Genomic DNA, 17,576 nt, shown 5'->3' with positions numbered 1-17,576 from the left:
TCACTTTCATAATTACATATAACTATCGTAAAAATATAAATCTTATTATTATTATTTTGACAAGTTTGTTATTTGTTTCTGGATTATTTCTTTTCTTATATTATCAGTATTATTGTCATTGGTAGGAAACATATTTCGACAGATGTAACGAAATAAAAAATTGTAGATTATACAGGCTGTCTTATAACAACGGCCCACGATATGATTTTGCTATTGATGACCCAAATGAAAAAAATTATACAGGAAATGAAATGGCTCTAAAAACACTACAAACCTGAGTAATCATATAATTTTTATACCATCCACCCATTTATGGGCAATGGGCAACTTTTATTTTTCAAATGGTAAGGTATAATTTTTTTATTGATTCTGCTAGTTTTTTTTTCTGATTGTAATGTCATAAAAAATATATCCTTTGATAACAAAATTTCCGAGAAAAAAAGGAAAATATGTTGCATTAAAATTAGATTTATCCTATTTCATAAACGAAAATTTGTTGGTAGTGTGCTGGACTTAACTTAAATGTCAATTTTACGCACGTTTCATGTTGCAAATTTTATTTATTTAATTATAATTCATAAAAATCATTGGATAATGGAGGTCGCTTAACTTGATTTTTTCATTAATATGACAATAAATCTAATTTTAATCAAAGGGTATAGTTTTTATGCCATTACAATCAGAAAAAGAAACTCTAACATTATCAGTAATAAAAATTATAGGTTACCATTTAAAAAATAAAAGTTGACCATTTCTCATAAATGGGTAGATGGTATAAAAATTATATGCTCACTCAGATTTGTAGTGTTTTTGAGCCATTTCGTTTCTTGTATATTTTTTTTTCATTTGGTCATCAATAGCAAAATTATAGCGTGGGCCGTTTTTTATAAAACAGCCTGTATCATTAAGAGTAGAAGTGAGTCTTTTTGTGCTAAGCCCAGAGATTGAAGAGCGAGTCAAAGTCGAGGTCGGGAACTGGGTAAACATAAACATTATGACCTTAATGAAAGTATGGTAAATATGTTTTTAACAAAGATTTATGAATATAAATATTGTATTTGTTTATCTACCAAAAAGTCTAAAAGATCCTAATTGAATTCGATTTTTTATAAAATTTGATAGTTTTACTTTCTGCAGGGTATCTATAATAAATGATTGGCTGATCCAGCTTGCTATGAAAACTTGTGAAATTTTGAATGTGCTGCTTTATATCTAGAATAAATTCGGCAAATTCTTACTGTCACGTTTTCAGGTTAGGTTATTGGCTAAATCCTACCCTCACAATTTTTTTTAGCTATAAAACCGGACGTAAACTAGGTAAAAATGAATAGGGAATTTTTCAATTTTTAATTTTTTTGTTAATACAGTTTAAAATGTATAATGAAATGTGTTAGAAATAAATAAATAAACACATTAAATGTAATGTTTCAAGTACCTGTAACATTTTAAATTTATCAAGTGTTTAAGAATACGTGGGAGGATTGGGGCAATTATTTTGCTTTCTAAGAAAAAATGTGGAATTCCCTATTCATTTTTGTCTAGTTTATTTGAAATTTGTATTGAAAAATATAAATTTTTGGTGTTTATTAACTACGATAAAACGAATATAGGGCACAAAAACTAGATTTAAAAGGGCGAATAGAACGCCATTAATGTCAGAAGTGACAGTTATTAATAAATTAGAATTGGGCGTCTGTTTGAAAAAGACGGCACGATAATATTTTTTTCCAAAACTGGCTTGACCCGACAATTACTTATAGATACTCTGTATTAGTAGATATTCTGGTAAGTCTTTCAATTTCAAGAACCTTTTACAAAATCGACAAAATTTACAAAAAACAATTCTTTTACTTTCATTGAAAATATACTAACATGGGATAAAATATCAAAAATGGCATATTATTAACCAAGGTTAAGAAGACTATTATTACAGCCCGAGCGTCTTGGTGCCCTCGGGATTCAAAGGCGCGAGAACAATAATAGTCTTCTCAACCGTGGCAAATTTACTATTTTTTATTTATTTCAAATTATGAAACAAATAATATTTTTTGTTCGACACTGTCAGAATTTGAGAATGTTCTCCTGTGTGAACGGATTTTGATAAATTTGACAACTTGTCAAAACGAAACGTCAAGCTAATTTTAAAGATTTTAAGCGATTTAGAGCCTTTAACGGGCTCGTCGAACAAAAAAACGTTGTATTCGACTCCTCTTGTGTAAATTGGCCTTTTTTTGGCACTCGTGGGCCTTTAAAATGCCCGTTTCACTCGCATTTTAAACTGGCCCACTCATACCAAAAAAAGGCCAATTTACACACGAACTCGTTAAATAAACTACTATTGAATTTTGTTTCCATCATCCAATGCAATATTTTCAATAACTTTGCATTTGATCATTATGCGCTAGTGGTAAGTAAAAAATTCTTCTCAAACTTAACATAACTAGTTAGAGAAGAAGAAGTCTGATTTTTGAAAAAATGTTTTTCTTTGACGACCATATCATAAAGCGGACTTTTTAACACTCATATTCGTGACAAAAGTGACACTTTATTGTAGAGTGCAATAAAATTTGTCCTGAGAGGAAAAATAGCGATTTATGATACTAGTGCGAAAAATGAATGTTTAAAGTAACTGTACGAGAGTTTGCAATTCATACGGTGTCTTAACCGCACTTTTCACATACAAATGAAGTGTCATACAAGATTTTTTTTATATAAGAACTTTTCAATGTTAAAAAGTGCTTAAAAAGCTTCTTTAAATAATTAGATTTGATTCTGACTTATTCATAGTCAGTGCTTTCGCATGAGAGCATGTACTAACATTTTTCAAACTAAAATTTTATCGAACAGTAACTTAATCTACGACTGTGTGGATCTATTGAATTGTTACTTCTATTATTATATTATTGTCATTTACGCGTACTTTCAATTTTGTTTTTATAAATTCAAAAATTTTAAAATACAATTACTTTTTACGTTTTAGATTTTTCTATATTAAAATTTTAGATTTTAGGTATTTACCTATAAGGAAATAGGTATAAAATATTGACATTACCAGCTTGTATAATGTAACTTGTCTTTTTATTGCTAGTAGTCTTATAAATTTTTATTGCTCTATTACCCAACTTTATAACCTAAAACATTCACAATAACAGGAGTGTTGCGTAAGTAAATCCACCAACATAATTTTATTTTTAGAATTTGCGTCTGTAATAGGTTTATAATATAATTGTATTCAATTTGGAGTCGTTTATGGCTATCTATTAAAGCACTCGTGGTTTAATGGATCTCTAAGAAAATTTTTATCAATATTTCAGTGTATTATGTCATTTACACCAAAAAACTTCCAATATTAATGTTTTTTGTTTTTTTTTTTTTTTTTAAATTTGCCATTCCCGTTTTTGCCATACGGCTTTTACGGTACCTTTCGGTCGGACGTTTTTCAATTCATTTTCCTTTATCATTTCCATTATCCTTCTTTTTAGGTGATGCGACGGGGCTCCGGGGCACTTTCCCCGGCCACCCACGCCCATTCCACCTCACATTCACAGACATACACAATATTAATGTTCAAACTTACTTTTTAACATCTGTTGCAGATGTAGTTGCATCCGTTACCTTGAATTACCAATTAATACAAAATTCCCCAGAATTTGAAAATTTAATTTTTTTATTTAAAAATTAAAACGAGGGTGCAAATTCTAAAAAATAACATAAAAAACTCGTTTTATAATGGCATTGGCGCACTCGTCCCATACAAAACTCCCCCACGGCTCGTTTTCTACACTTGGGACTCATGCGCCAAATCAACCCTTATAAAACTCGTTCTTTAATATACTATAACATAACAAGTAATACAATAATAAGCAATTATAATAATATATTGGAGTACATCTCAATATTATCTCCTCAATTATGCTTCAACCCAAATATGCAAAAACAATGAAAACTGGGAATTTATTACTAGGTATTTAGAATATCTGAAACAATAGTCCACATTAAAATTCATATTTTTGTAAAATCAAGGCACATGAAATTATTTTTGTGAAAATATGTATAGTTAAACGAAAATTAAATATTTTAAATAAAATGGTTAGTAACGATCATACATAACCACTGTTTTAGATGGAATCTTGTTACTTAATCTAGTCTCTATCCTATTATAATAAATGGTAGTAGCAAATGAATCGTTTAGTAGCAACAAAAATATTTAATATAAGTTCTTGCTCTGATACCCAAATCTCTTTCAGTTTATGCAAAACAAATTGTTTCACCAATAAACTAAATACAAAATGGAGTAGGCAACTGTGGGAAAATGTAAATAAGATGGTTTAGTTTACAGACTGAATCATAAAATTATAATTGAAGTTGTTCAATTAATGTGAAAAATTAAAATTTAAACGCAACAGATAAAATCATAATATAATGGCCGAGTAAGTAATCTAGTTCTGTATTCTTTTTAAATAAATTTAGAAAAGAAATACAGAAGCTTGAAAAATTGACGAATAATAAGGATTCAGTGACTCAACGAGAGCTTCAAATTAAAAAACACCATACATAACCTGTGTTGTAAGCATATTTTTTTTCTTTTAGTAAAACGTTTGTAATTATTAAATATTTTCTTTCCGCAGATAACACCAATAACTGTATTTAAAAAATTATTTGTAATAGTTCAGCTGAGTTGTTGCACATTTATTTATTAAATTAAATTTCTTCAGTTTGTAGCCTTTGCACGTTATTTGCCACTTACCATTTATAAATCGTCTTATGCACCACTTAAATTGTTAAGTTTTCTGGGAAATTAGCCCACACGAATTCAGTGAGATTCAGGTCTGGCTGGCAGTGAGCCAGTCGGTTAATTCGTACATGCTCTAAATACAGATTAAGACATCTCGCAATGTGTGTTTGTGCATTGTCTTGCAGTATTGTTGTAGTCACCGCTATACAGAATAATTGAGACATCAAGTTTATAAAAAAAAAAACATTGTAACTGTTTAATGGTAATGGAGGATAATTGAAAAAAAGTCAAAAAAATAAACCCATAGCTCTGCGTATCTAATATCGGTACTATTTGCAAATGCAAATTTCTTTTAGAAACTGAAACGATTTATTCATATTTTGTGACCCAATTCTTTTCAAAGTTGTTAAAGGCAATTATCCATTGAAATGTATTGCTCTTTAAGCATAACACAGCACAATAACTAAAGAAAATGTAAGTGGGTTACTTGCCGATCGTAAAATTTATCACTGAAATTGTAACCACAATTATTTTCCCACCAACATTACAGTCTTTCATCTGAACTGGCTGAAAAGTCAACAGTTTAACAAGCACAACAATAAACAGTACTTTTTATGGTTGTTCAAAAAATGGGCAAATATTTTCTCATTGGTAGTACCGGCAGTTCCTCGAATATTGCAGAAACTAATTTTAATCGCGGACCGCTAGATCAAATCGGAAGTTACTCACAGTTCTAGGTAAATATGTTATTTCCATTTCATGCTTTATAAACAAATTCTTTTTAAATTCATCCTTGTTATTAGATGACGAGTACCTTGTTAAAAGTTATTGCTTTTTTAAGTAAACAACTTGAAAGAAAAATGAGTGAGTTACGCTGCCAAGCATAAAATTCGCCGTTAAGATCACCTCGAATAAAAATAATCGAAGGAAGAGGAGATTTACCCGCAAGAAACTCAAGCAATAAAAGGAAATAAAAATTGTCCTCTCCTTGAAACACCTTTATCTACTTTGTGGCGACTAAATGGTTAATAAATTTTTGCAAAATGTGAAACGTAATTTGCACGGAAAGTTCCGTTAGTTAAGTTGCGTCTCATGTTTTGTTATTGCAGCAAACATAAAAATTAAATAAACAGTGACTTTTAAATTAACGTCGTCTTTTAATTGGCCGTGTGCGTACGTGTTTTTATGCGACAAGAAAAAGATTTATTATTTGTGGTGAGTCAAAGTTCTGAGAAGTTAGGTAAGTTGGAATTGTGACGGTTTCCAGTACAGTTTTCTGAAATAATTAACCTGAGTCTGTGGATTACTAAGTAAATTCTAAAAGTACCACAGAAAGTTATAAAGACAAAAACGGTAATTTTTGTATGTTATTCAAATAATTCAACAATTCAAAAGTCTTCAGAACATGCATAGTTACAAAATAGCAGATTATATCATTAAGAGTAGAAGTGAGTGTTTTTGCTTAGTTACAAAATAGTAGATTATACAGGGTGTCTCAAAATTCGCAAATTCCGAATTCAGAGCGTGGTAGGGAAGGACCCAGTGGAGCTCGAAAAATACTTAAAAAAAAAAAATTCGCTCTTCCTGAAGAAGATATAAGCACTTTAATTTTGTTCAATACATAGCAGCCTTCATATGCTCAGCGACAAAATACTATTCTAGCTAGGTTGCCGTTCCATTTTTAAGAAAAATTACAAAAATTTAAGATTTTTTTACTCCAAAGTAAAGCTATTCTTCAAAAAATTGTTTTACGTTATTATTTTCCACAATCATCTACACCATAAATAACAATAAACACTTTTCAGCCTGTATTTGAAAAAACGCAGTTCAAAGAGTCCACCTTCAGACCAATGTATCTTTGTGGGGGGAGTCCCGATTTTTTTTTTATTTCCATATTTGGACTACTGAAGTGATCCCCTACAACGCTCTGAATTCGGAATTCGCGAATTTTGAGTCACCCTGTATCATTAAGAATAGAAGTGAATATTTTTGTGCTAAGCCTAGAGATCGAGATCGAGACCGAGACGAAGTCGAGGTCGCAACTGGGCTAAGCACAAAAAAATCAAAGACGAGGACCCAGATTATTACAGAAAAGTACAAATTTTCCATGGCGTAAATTAAGTAAATCTAAAAAAAAGAGGCACGGCATCGAGGCCGGATTCATTAATGTAATGTAATTTAAGTACAACAGAACGTGGTTCCCCTGGCGGTCACCCATCCAAACACTGATCGCGTCCAACATTGCTTAACTTAACTGATCCTATAATTATAATATTTTCATACAATTATCATTGTTGTCACTTTTTTGACATTTTTGTTATTAATGTTTTATCAACAACTGTATCAAGAGTTTCAGTCCAATTTTGGAAAACCTTTCAGGGCGACTCGACGCGATGAGAGCACTTCCTCTCCGTGCATTGACAGACCTGACCTTGATCTTGCCGCACGCAAGACCACGAAAGTTATAAGTTCAAAGTGTCCAGTAATAAGTGGCGTAAAGACAGCTTCCACTTTTAGATTTACGAGCCGTAATAAAACATAATGTATGCTTATTATTTCCTTATTTACAATTTAACACACAGTATGCGACGTGTACCTCGAGCGCTGCATGCACGAAATAATATATATCGGATGACCTTTCAACACAAAATCCTGATTTTTGAAAAATACCTTTCGTTCCAGGGAGTCGAAGCCTTGACGCTTCTCCCACAGTTCGTCGCTCACGCTGTCGTCGAAGTCTCCAGTGGAAATTTCGAGATTTTGACCGATTCGTGATGCCGTTTTTGTCACAGTCTGATGAAAAGCCGTCCGAGAACTAGTCGCAGTAATTTCCTTTCCTTGGGGCTCCGACTCCAGATCAAAAGCCAACCACATTCTCTCTGCATGTCTGATAATTACAATCATTCATCCCACGGTATATCTAACTATTCCGATTACAACAACGGCCCGCATACACTATATTTCTATTCCAGATAGCCGACACGCCACTCGCTTCAAAGTATAATCGGATGGCCGCGACCAAGAGTCGTCAAAAGCAACCTTCTAACACCTGGAAAAATCGAAGAAAGTGCACGGCAGGCGGGTGCAGAGAAAGTGCAATAAAACAGATAATCGCACGCCAATTCCAGTTTCCATTTCTTCAAATTGCAGGATGTGGAGATTTTTGAGGCTAGTTGTGCACACAGAAACTTGAGGAATGTAAAACAGGAAAAAACAAGCAATTGTTTGCTGCGCTCTAGAAATGAAGAAATTTGTTTTCCTGGACTGGAGAAATTCCAGGTGTTAACACAAGTTTGCAGTTTGACCTGGCATTGACGTCTCCAGCTTTTCCAATTCAGACTTAATTAATGGCCATGAAGCGACTAAAAACAACTAAAAATAAAAACTCACTTTTGCTTTTAATCGTGCAAGTAATTACGTCGCTTAATTAATTTATTTATTTACTGCCACTTCAATGACAAATTTTATGACAACCACGTAATTCGCACAAATCTCCGATACACAAGATTTATTTCCTGCGATTTAAAAATGACCCAGTTAGCACCGGACAACACTCTCATCACGATTTCCGTTTGCAATTTTTACAACAAATTCATTTGACAATATTTGCAATAGGAAACGGTTTTTATTGGGCAATAAAACAGAAATTAGCGATTTAGCATCTTCCAGCAACTAATTGAATTTGATAATTTTTACGATATGATAATAAAAATGTGTGTAGTGCACACTTTTCCAAATAAAATTGCAAATAAGGGTAATCAGTGTCAGATTTATTGTCGGCCAATTAAGTCGTTGAAACCACTGTTCCTCTCTAAGAGAAAACAAGACGTGATAATATGTCTATTCATTTTCCATAAATTATAGATATTTTCGCATAACAGGTAAAAGTGGTGAATTGTTGCACGCCGTTGTACCCGCATATCCTCCAGTTATGAATTTTAAAATCGTCGATAAATTGATCCCTTTTCACTTTCACTCGAAATTAATACCGTGTGAAAGCTAATCAAAGCGTGCATTTTCGAGAAATCATAAATTTAATTTGAAGTAGCAGTGGTTCGTGGGCTGGTGGCTACTTAACAGGAAAATTTGAATTTAGAGTGTTTGAAAAATGAGATGACATATAGCGAAAGAGAAATTGCGTACATGATAGGTAGAGTGTTTTTGCCATAAATCAGCACATTATGAAAAGATCACAAATTTCTCTTAACGTGTAAAGTCTTAATCATAAACTTGGGAATGTAAATTAAGTTTCTAAAGGTTTTGTCCACAATCCGTACAGCTGTTATGAAGACATAATTATACTGATTTCAGATGGATTATGGGCTTCATAAGACACTAGTGTTTTATTTCCCCATAAAGCAGTAGTGCTTTATAATTTGTAAGATACTAGAGAGAAATTTAAAAGATTTTATTGTCACTTATAAATACAGGGTGGAACAAAATGATTTTCATCTAAGTAGTTTGCATGGCATAATGGGAGGCCATGATTTATTTTTTTAACGTTGGTCACACTCTTTGATTTCCTTCACTAAAGTGCCTGACAAAACGAGCATAACAGGTTACTGACAACAATGCACTAGACATTGACGCTATTTATAACCTCAAACGTAAACTAAAGACAAGTGCTGTTGCTTTGTTGGTAATTTGATTTTTATAATTTTACAGTTCGAGCCTTCACAGTTATTAAATTAGAATACTGTACAATTTGGTACAACTCACAACTTTGACATCTGTCAAAAAAAAAAAAATAATTTGCTCCTAAAATCTAATCCTTGTCAGAAAACATTTGATTTCATTGAATTTAATATCAACTATAACTATCTATGTATAAGAATGTGTTCCAAATTTTTGTACACATTGTCGACTATCGGATTTAATATCACAACTGCATGAACATAACCTAAAATTTTACAAAAAACATATTATATGATCATATTTCATATGTGATCATTAAAAATAACGGGTAAAGATATCTTTCAAAGAAGTGTCTCCAGCTACTCTCCTTCTTGCACTGCACCACAAGAAATATTTCACTTTTGCTCCAGGCTAAACAGAAAACCCTAATTAAATTGTTTGCGGCAGATATCAGCACCCTGCTGACCGCCTCAACCCTGTCATCAATCATAGAGCCGGAGCTAGCCGAAAAGAAGAATGCATAAGAAGTTGTCCGAACAACATTTTTTGATAATTAAAATAATTAAGGAAATATTACATTTTTTAAAAAGAAGGCGTCGTTCTGCGTTATAGTCTTATATGGAGATTTCTTTTTAGACCAGATTTAGCCAAAATCGAGATTGTAGGACTGCATAAAAGACTAAGAAAATGTTCTTGTCACATAAATATCTCTTTCCTTCCATGTGCGATCGAGTACATGATCTAAAATTTTTACTTATCTGATCGGCAGAAGCGTGATTCACTCAACGGTGACCGTCATACCTAAACGTGTGCAATTGAGAATTAAGCGGCATCTTGTCCCAAAAAGAAAAAAACCGAAATAAATTACTGCTGTTTTAGAAATTGTTTTTGAACTTTGCCCCAAATACACGCCTGCACTAAATATCCAGTGTCCCAATTATCTACAATTTACTCTATTGGCTACTGTGGTAACTGTCGTACAAAGTGTAACTGTATTTTTAAAGTCTCAAACATCTAATTGATAATATTATGGATCAATAGTCAACATTAAACTTGTTTCATAATTACTCTACCGGAACCATAAATATTTGTGAGTGAAAATTTGAATAATCTTTCCAGGACGCGGTAAAGAATCTCCTGGAAAATTGTACCTACCTGGAAAACTATTCTTCTCTCTAAAAGAATTTTTTTAATAATTATTTTCAGAAGGTATTTTTCTTATTAATGCTGAAAATGATAACATATTAGCTTATAGTTCACTTTCATCGTTTCTTTTTCAATTTGTTTTAGTATCATGGTTATTTAGCGTTAAGTAATTTTCTTTATTTTATCATAACTTTTTTTACCACTTGGCAACTCTAACTGTGCATATACTCGAATATTTGATGTGTAATAATTATTTGCTCATTTTGTTAATAATTAATTATGCTTGTGTTGTAATTAACTGTAATTGTTAATAATCACAAAAAACAATTTAAACAAAACATCTTTAAGAATTGCTTTAAAAACAGCCAACCAAATACGAAAATCAACTGTTCCAATTTCACTGATTGACACATGGACATATAAAGCATGATACACTATACAGCTAAGTAACGAATGTGGCAATGATCACAATCACGTTACCTCTGTGATACATATTTCAAATTATTGAAAGTATTTGTCACATACAGGCTGTTTGATAAAAAACGCCTCAACCCATAACTTTTTTATTTATTATCCGATTTCAATGAACAAAAAAACCGAAGATATGGTTTTTCATGCGCTACGAAGCAGCCATAAAATATTTTTTTTGGCGTTATTTTCAGTAGCTTACGATAGTCAACTTTTTTTTTTTTAAATGGACACATGTAGTTTTTTAGGCTCAGTCTGATAAAGTTTTTTTTTCTGAATCTAACGATGTATTAAAAATTATCGTTTGGTTCATAGCTGACTGAAAAAAAAATAAAACAATTTCTAATTGTGGTTCAGTTTATTATGAAATTTTCAAGTGTGCCGTGAAAAACAATTGGAATACAAATAGCAACAAATGTCAAGTGTGAGTTTGAAAATTTTCAGGTGCAATCTTGAAGAGTTTTATTATTATTTTCTTGTTTTCTTCGTTGCTAGGTGACGGTTGTTCCTTTATTCACCACTGATTAATAATGAAAAATTATTTACCTGTCACTGAGCCAACGTAGAAAAACGAAACTTCTCAGTGTTCTATGACAACCGATAACGCTAGACTTTATTACTAGTAGTGAAAAAAATATTTTTTTTTAAATTATTATTATTTTTTCTATTAACTTTTTGTTTTTGACTAATTACGATTTTTATTACACTCGAACATAAAATAATAGTCAAATGACTGCTATCCTGCATGACTGACAATGTTATTTTATACTTAAATAAAAAAAGTTTAAAAAAGCAGATAAAAACTTCTAAGCTGACGTTTAGATGACATTTATCGTACTTTGTATTACGATTGTTTTTCACGGCACTCTTAAAAATTTTATAATAAGCTGAACAACAAAAAAATGTTTTTTTTTTTTCAGTTAGCTATGAACCAAATGATAACTTTCAATACATCATTAGATCCAGAAAAAAAAAAACCTTACCAGACCAAGCCTAAAAAACTACATGTGTCCATTAAAAAAAAAAGTTGACTATCGTTAGCTATTGAAGATAACGCCAAAAAAAAACATTTTATGGCTGTTTTGTAGCACTTGAAAAACCATATCTTTGATTTTTTTTGTTCATTGAAATCGGGTAATAAATAACAAAGTTATGGGTTGAGGCGTTTTTCATCAAACAGCCTGTATATCGGTTGTTCATTTAAATTTATTGTCACAGTATGGGTTCAAGAGTCGATTGTGAACGCACCACGCATTACAGATCAGTAATCAGTAATCACGAATCAGTTGTTTAAATCTAACCTCACTTTTTGCGTTGTTTGTTGTTCTACTCTGCAAACTGACGAGTGGTGCGTTCACAATCGAATCGTCTCTTCAACGCCAACTTCGAGGATATATTTAATAATTGAACATTCGATATTATGTACTATGTATTACATACATAAAAAATATATTTTAAAGACTTTGTTAATTTGAGTTATTGGAAATAGATTTATGCAATAATATTTAATTTTTTCTTTTCGATACTTTTAAAAAATCTGAATTCATTTTAATAATCAAATACAGTGTGGGATAAAATGATTTACATCTAGTTACCTTTGCATTACCCTTGTAAAAATACAAAAAAAAGAAAGCCTAACCTCAAAATATTCCAAAATTCCAAATGTGATTTATTGCGAAGGGATGATATGAATGCAAAGTAGAGGTTGAAATTAAAAAGGAGCTAACAAAAGCAAGTCACAGCTAGTGTTGAAAGTGGCCACCAACGTTTGTTAATTCAATTTAGTAAATTGTAACAATTGTCAATTCGATTGATGACATTTATTGACAGAACTAATAGTTCGGCACTTCAAAAAAAAAGTAGAGCGGTACAGGAAAATTTACATGTGCAAAAATTCCAAAGGTAACTAGATGTAAATCATTTTATTCCACACTGTATAAAACTTGGTAATTCTGCGACTACATATAATACATCCACACTGTAGATCTATCTGTGCCACTCTTCCTCATCTTCGCAATAAATTTCGCAATCATTAAACAACCAAAGACAGCGCAAACCATTAAATAATCGGTGCCATCGGATCCATAAAGCCTCTGAAGATAATCATCAGCATTGCTCTTTATGGTCGCATTAACAAGCACTCCTTTGACTGAGAGACCTTTAATTTTATCACCCATTAAACACATTCGAAGATTAATTACTCTCCAACTTTCATTAAAAAATTGACAGCGAAGTACGAGATGCTTTCACCGAAAACCCGAACATTCCCAGATAACTTCGATGACACTTACCATCACACTTTACCGATAGGAAAAAAAATCCTGCTGCATTAGTGACTTTCTTCTTCGCCTTCGATGAGCGAAGATTTAGTGTGAAAGTTTACTTCGGTTCATGAGAATCCTTTGACCTTTCGTTTTTATGACCTGATAAGGCTCAAGAGTCGCGAAAATCGATTGCAAAGCGCTTATCGCTCTTGTGCAGCGTTGCACTTTATTAAAGACAATAAACTCCATTTCACGGATTTACTCCAGATATCAATCTTATTTTGGTTCAGGTACTCGAATTTAATCACTCCTAAGTATCGAGGCTCAATGGTCTAGGGGTATGATTCTCGCTTTGGGTGCGAGAGGTCCCGGGTTCAAATCCCGGTTGAGCCCGCTTTTTTTTATATTTTATCAATAATCATTTAATTATTTACCCAACAGATGGCAATCGAATAACACTTATTTGATTCATTAGTGTTTATCAACACAATTGAACTAATTTATTCCAACAACTTTTTCTTGTAGCACCATATTCACCAATCCGAGAGAAATTTCGTTTAATAATCCTAATCAAATTACCTTTCACTCACGCAAAACAACAAAAACGACTTGTTTCGTTAATCGCAGCCATCTGCGACGGTGCAGTTGTTTTGTCAACCCTCGGAATTTCTCCGGAGATGATTGCAACTTCCTCCTTGCGAACAGTAGGCGGAAACGTGGGGTTTTTGTAATTGACGTTTTTCTCAGTGTTCTTGGACAAAGATGGTCGTTTTGATCGAGCGTCACGCAGCTCTTTGAGGCAATTAAGATGGTCGGAGTTAATAGAATGAGCAGTTCCCGCGATTATGCGGGGGCAAATGCTCAATTGGCGCAGTCTAACAATGACAATGAGAAACGAAGAGTCGTCGCATTGTCAGAGAGAAACCTTGGGAAGTGGCCAAGTTCACTGACAAACGGATCCAGCTCGTGAAAATGCAGGCACTGACGCGGTTGACATGTCGGAAAATTTTGAAAAAATATGAAAGTGAAAATAAATTGTTTTCATTTAAAGCGGTTTTTTGTTAGCTCGACTCTCTTGTTTCTTGTAACCTGTTCTTAGATTAAAAAAAAAACGCAGAGGAGTAAATCATTTTCATTTCTTTCAATCATTACTTCATACATACTTATGCAATAATAATGTGCACACAGAACCCACGACAGAATAACGAAAAGAAAGTTATAATAAAGTAAAATGCGTTTCCAATTTTCCTTTTCATTTCGCATCGCTGTGTGAAGGAAAAGTATAGTATTAAATTGAAAACTCGAATCATTAACTTTTCACGTTTTCTCAGGTTTACGCAAACAGTGTAAAATCATTTGTTTGTCTGTCCTTGGTGCTAGTTCTTCTCTTTCACGCACATTAGTGATTCCAGATTTTAAAAGAAATTCCTCAATCAACACATTAAAATAAAACTAGTGGTGTCGTATTTTACGTAGTTATAATAAAAAACAGTTATTTACATTAGAGTGGGGTAGGTGTATTTTACAGCGCAACAACTAGGTTTCAGGCACGAGGCAAAGCCGAGTGCCTGATTAGTTGGAGCGCTGTAAAATACCTACGTACAACATAGCTAATACAATTTGTATTAGATCTTTCGACTGACCAAATGTTTTATTTTGCACTTTTGCAGATTTTTATGAAATAACATATTGAAATATATTTTGGAAATAATTCCTTTAATTGAAGGATCAACTTACTATTAAATATTTAATAAATAAATGGTTTAGTAAAGACTTTTTATTCCATTATACTCGAACAATGAGAATAGCAAAGACTGCAAAGCTTCAGAACAGTGAATCATCTATCTCAGAGGCTTGACCTGACCCCTCTCTTTCATAATTCATTTATGCATTCATTTCAAATATTTTTCATCCCACTGACTGAACATAAAAATGTCTGTAACTGTTGTAACTGTAACTCTTGATATGAATGTAAAAATATTTGAGTAAGTTTATTTCGTGTGGGTCAAGTCATTATCACAAAATTCACAACAATAATCTGATATCACTAAAGAGAACTTTTTTAAGTAGTAAAAATAATAATACGGCGACTCCTCTACTGTGAAAGCTCTATGATTATTCAATCAGTGAAGTTAAGCAATGTCGTGTACGATCAATGCTTGAATGGATGGCCGCCGGGAAACCGCGTTCCGTTGTAGCTTCACTAATTCATAACTTCATTGGGGAATTTTATGGCGGTTGGTAACACAAATGTTACAGTGAAACATCTGAAAATTCAATTTGAATTTCTTGTGATTTGACATTTGGCATGTGATGTTTGACATTGGAAGTTACCAACCTTGAAAATGTAAATTGTACTGGTGCTCAACAAAATGTGTCAATTATCGTGTACCGCTTTTTTGACGGCTTCTTAATTTTATTTTCTAGCCCATCCATCTAACGAATTAAACTCCGAGATAAGAAAAAAATTAATAGCGTTGAGCATCATGCAACGCTGATGGAAGCAGTTGAACCTTAAGAACAAAAACTCGTCCCTGTCCATCATCGCGATGCACCGTCAGCTTTCTACGCCCGGAAGAAGAGCCAAAGAAAGTTGATCCGAAAATGTATCCACAAACCACTCATCTAGACGTTCAGTGGCCTACATCCCGCCAGAGGCGTACGACTTGGCACAATTCGAGGACATTTCACGGTAAATTACGCCGGCAATGATGTGTCCAGGGAACTTTCTTCTTGGCGTCTTCTTCCTATTCCATCTCGCAGGAGTGATTTTTTAATGCGGTTTAGGAGGAGTCGTGAAAGTCGCTTCCTGGAAACACATATTCCATAATTGTTAAGGTTGTAATGGGGATACGTAAAAGGAAGTTTCTTTATTGAGGAAATCGTTTAGTGTTTGATTGATAAATTAACAAATTCGATTCAGACACGCCTATGAAGAATTGTTTTGTTAAGTTTAATGCGTTGAGTAGGGCCAAAGTTCTTGAAGAAACGGGAAAGTGCATTCTCCATTTATTATATGATAGTTTTTATTTGAAACTTTCAAAAATTATAATAGAAATCAATTAATTTAAAAAAAATATTTTTTATATCGTCATCTTAATCAGATTATTTTGTTTAACATATTTTCTCTTTATAAATTAACTTGGTAATACATTTTCATTTGTTCATTGTTGTTTTCTACTTAAAATTTCAAAAATATACATAAAAAATTAAATAATGTAAACAAAATAAAATGTTGTAAATGACTGATTGTTCCAAACATTTTTTAAAAAGAGAATTTAAAGCTCCTCTAGTAGGTCTACTTTCTTGTATATTATTATTATATCATATTATTACTAGGTATATTACTTTATTTATTTTTTTTACAAAAAAATGAGGAAATGAAAACAAGTATAGTATATTTTTTAATCAAAGAACCACAACACCGCAATTTACATCCAAAATAGAGCTGACAACATTGTACACTTTTGAGCTAGGGTGAAAAATCTCATCATACAAAAATTGAGGTTATTAGAGATATTAGTAGCGCAGCAATTTAATAAAGTTAATAACAACTAACAACAACTAATTTGAGAGTTTTATAAATGTCTTACTTTGCGAGACATTTTTAATAACACGTTCAAATTTTAGCTGCGAGTTTGCGTACTTTCAAGGACATTAAAAATGACAGGCGTGGGCAGAAATAGCCAATAGATATCATTAAATTCCCTAAATTTGGTAAAATTTTATATTTGCAAACCTAAATCAACAGGTCGTGGTTCTTTGATTAAAAAACAGACTTTAGGTATGTATATTATTCAACGAGCATGTAATGATAGGGTTTACTCATGAGTCATGAGGGTGTGGGCGAGATAAACTATAGGTGAGTATTGTAGTCGTCCGGGTGAGTAATATACATTACACGGGAGTACAATAAGATACTTTTCCTACGACGAATTAATTTCGCAATTTAGAATTCATCTTTTATTAAAAAAATATTACAATTTCAATAAAATCTTCTAAGCCCACTTTTAACAATTTATTGTATAGTGTAATTGTTCAAACTTAACAACTAGAACAGAATTTTCTTAAATTCTCCCATAGCCAGTTTCCAAGGAACACAGCAATTAAGCATGAAGCGGCTCCTGTAGAGGAGTCGTGACAATTATAACTACACCTGAGATATGTTCCTGAAGTATCTTGATTTGTAACTACTAATTAGCCGGGTTGCATCCTGATTGTTCCGAGAATTATCCAACTGAAAAATGCAGATGAGTAAGAATGTAAATTTATTATCACATTTATGAATCTTAATTGCCTAATCTCGTGCTTTTGAACCAATAAAAATA

The 17,576-nt window shown here is 32.4% G+C and overlaps 1 non-coding gene across 1 annotated transcript; it reads left to right on the top strand.

Annotated features, from left to right (window-relative positions):
• The first annotated feature begins 13,569 nt into the window (after positions 1 to 13,569).
• TRNAP-UGG (transfer RNA proline (anticodon UGG)) lies at positions 13,570 to 13,641 on the top strand. The gene has a single exon. It is a non-coding gene; the product is annotated as a tRNA-Pro (tRNA).
• The last annotated feature ends 3,935 nt before the right edge of the window (positions 13,642 to 17,576 follow it).

Source organism: Tenebrio molitor, chromosome 4, assembly GCF_963966145.1.
Source record: "Tenebrio molitor chromosome 4, icTenMoli1.1, whole genome shotgun sequence".
Taxonomy (NCBI): Eukaryota; Metazoa; Arthropoda; class Insecta; order Coleoptera; family Tenebrionidae; genus Tenebrio; species Tenebrio molitor.
The sequence above is the reverse complement of the archived record's forward strand: the minus strand, read 5'-3'. Positions and strand labels throughout refer to the sequence as shown.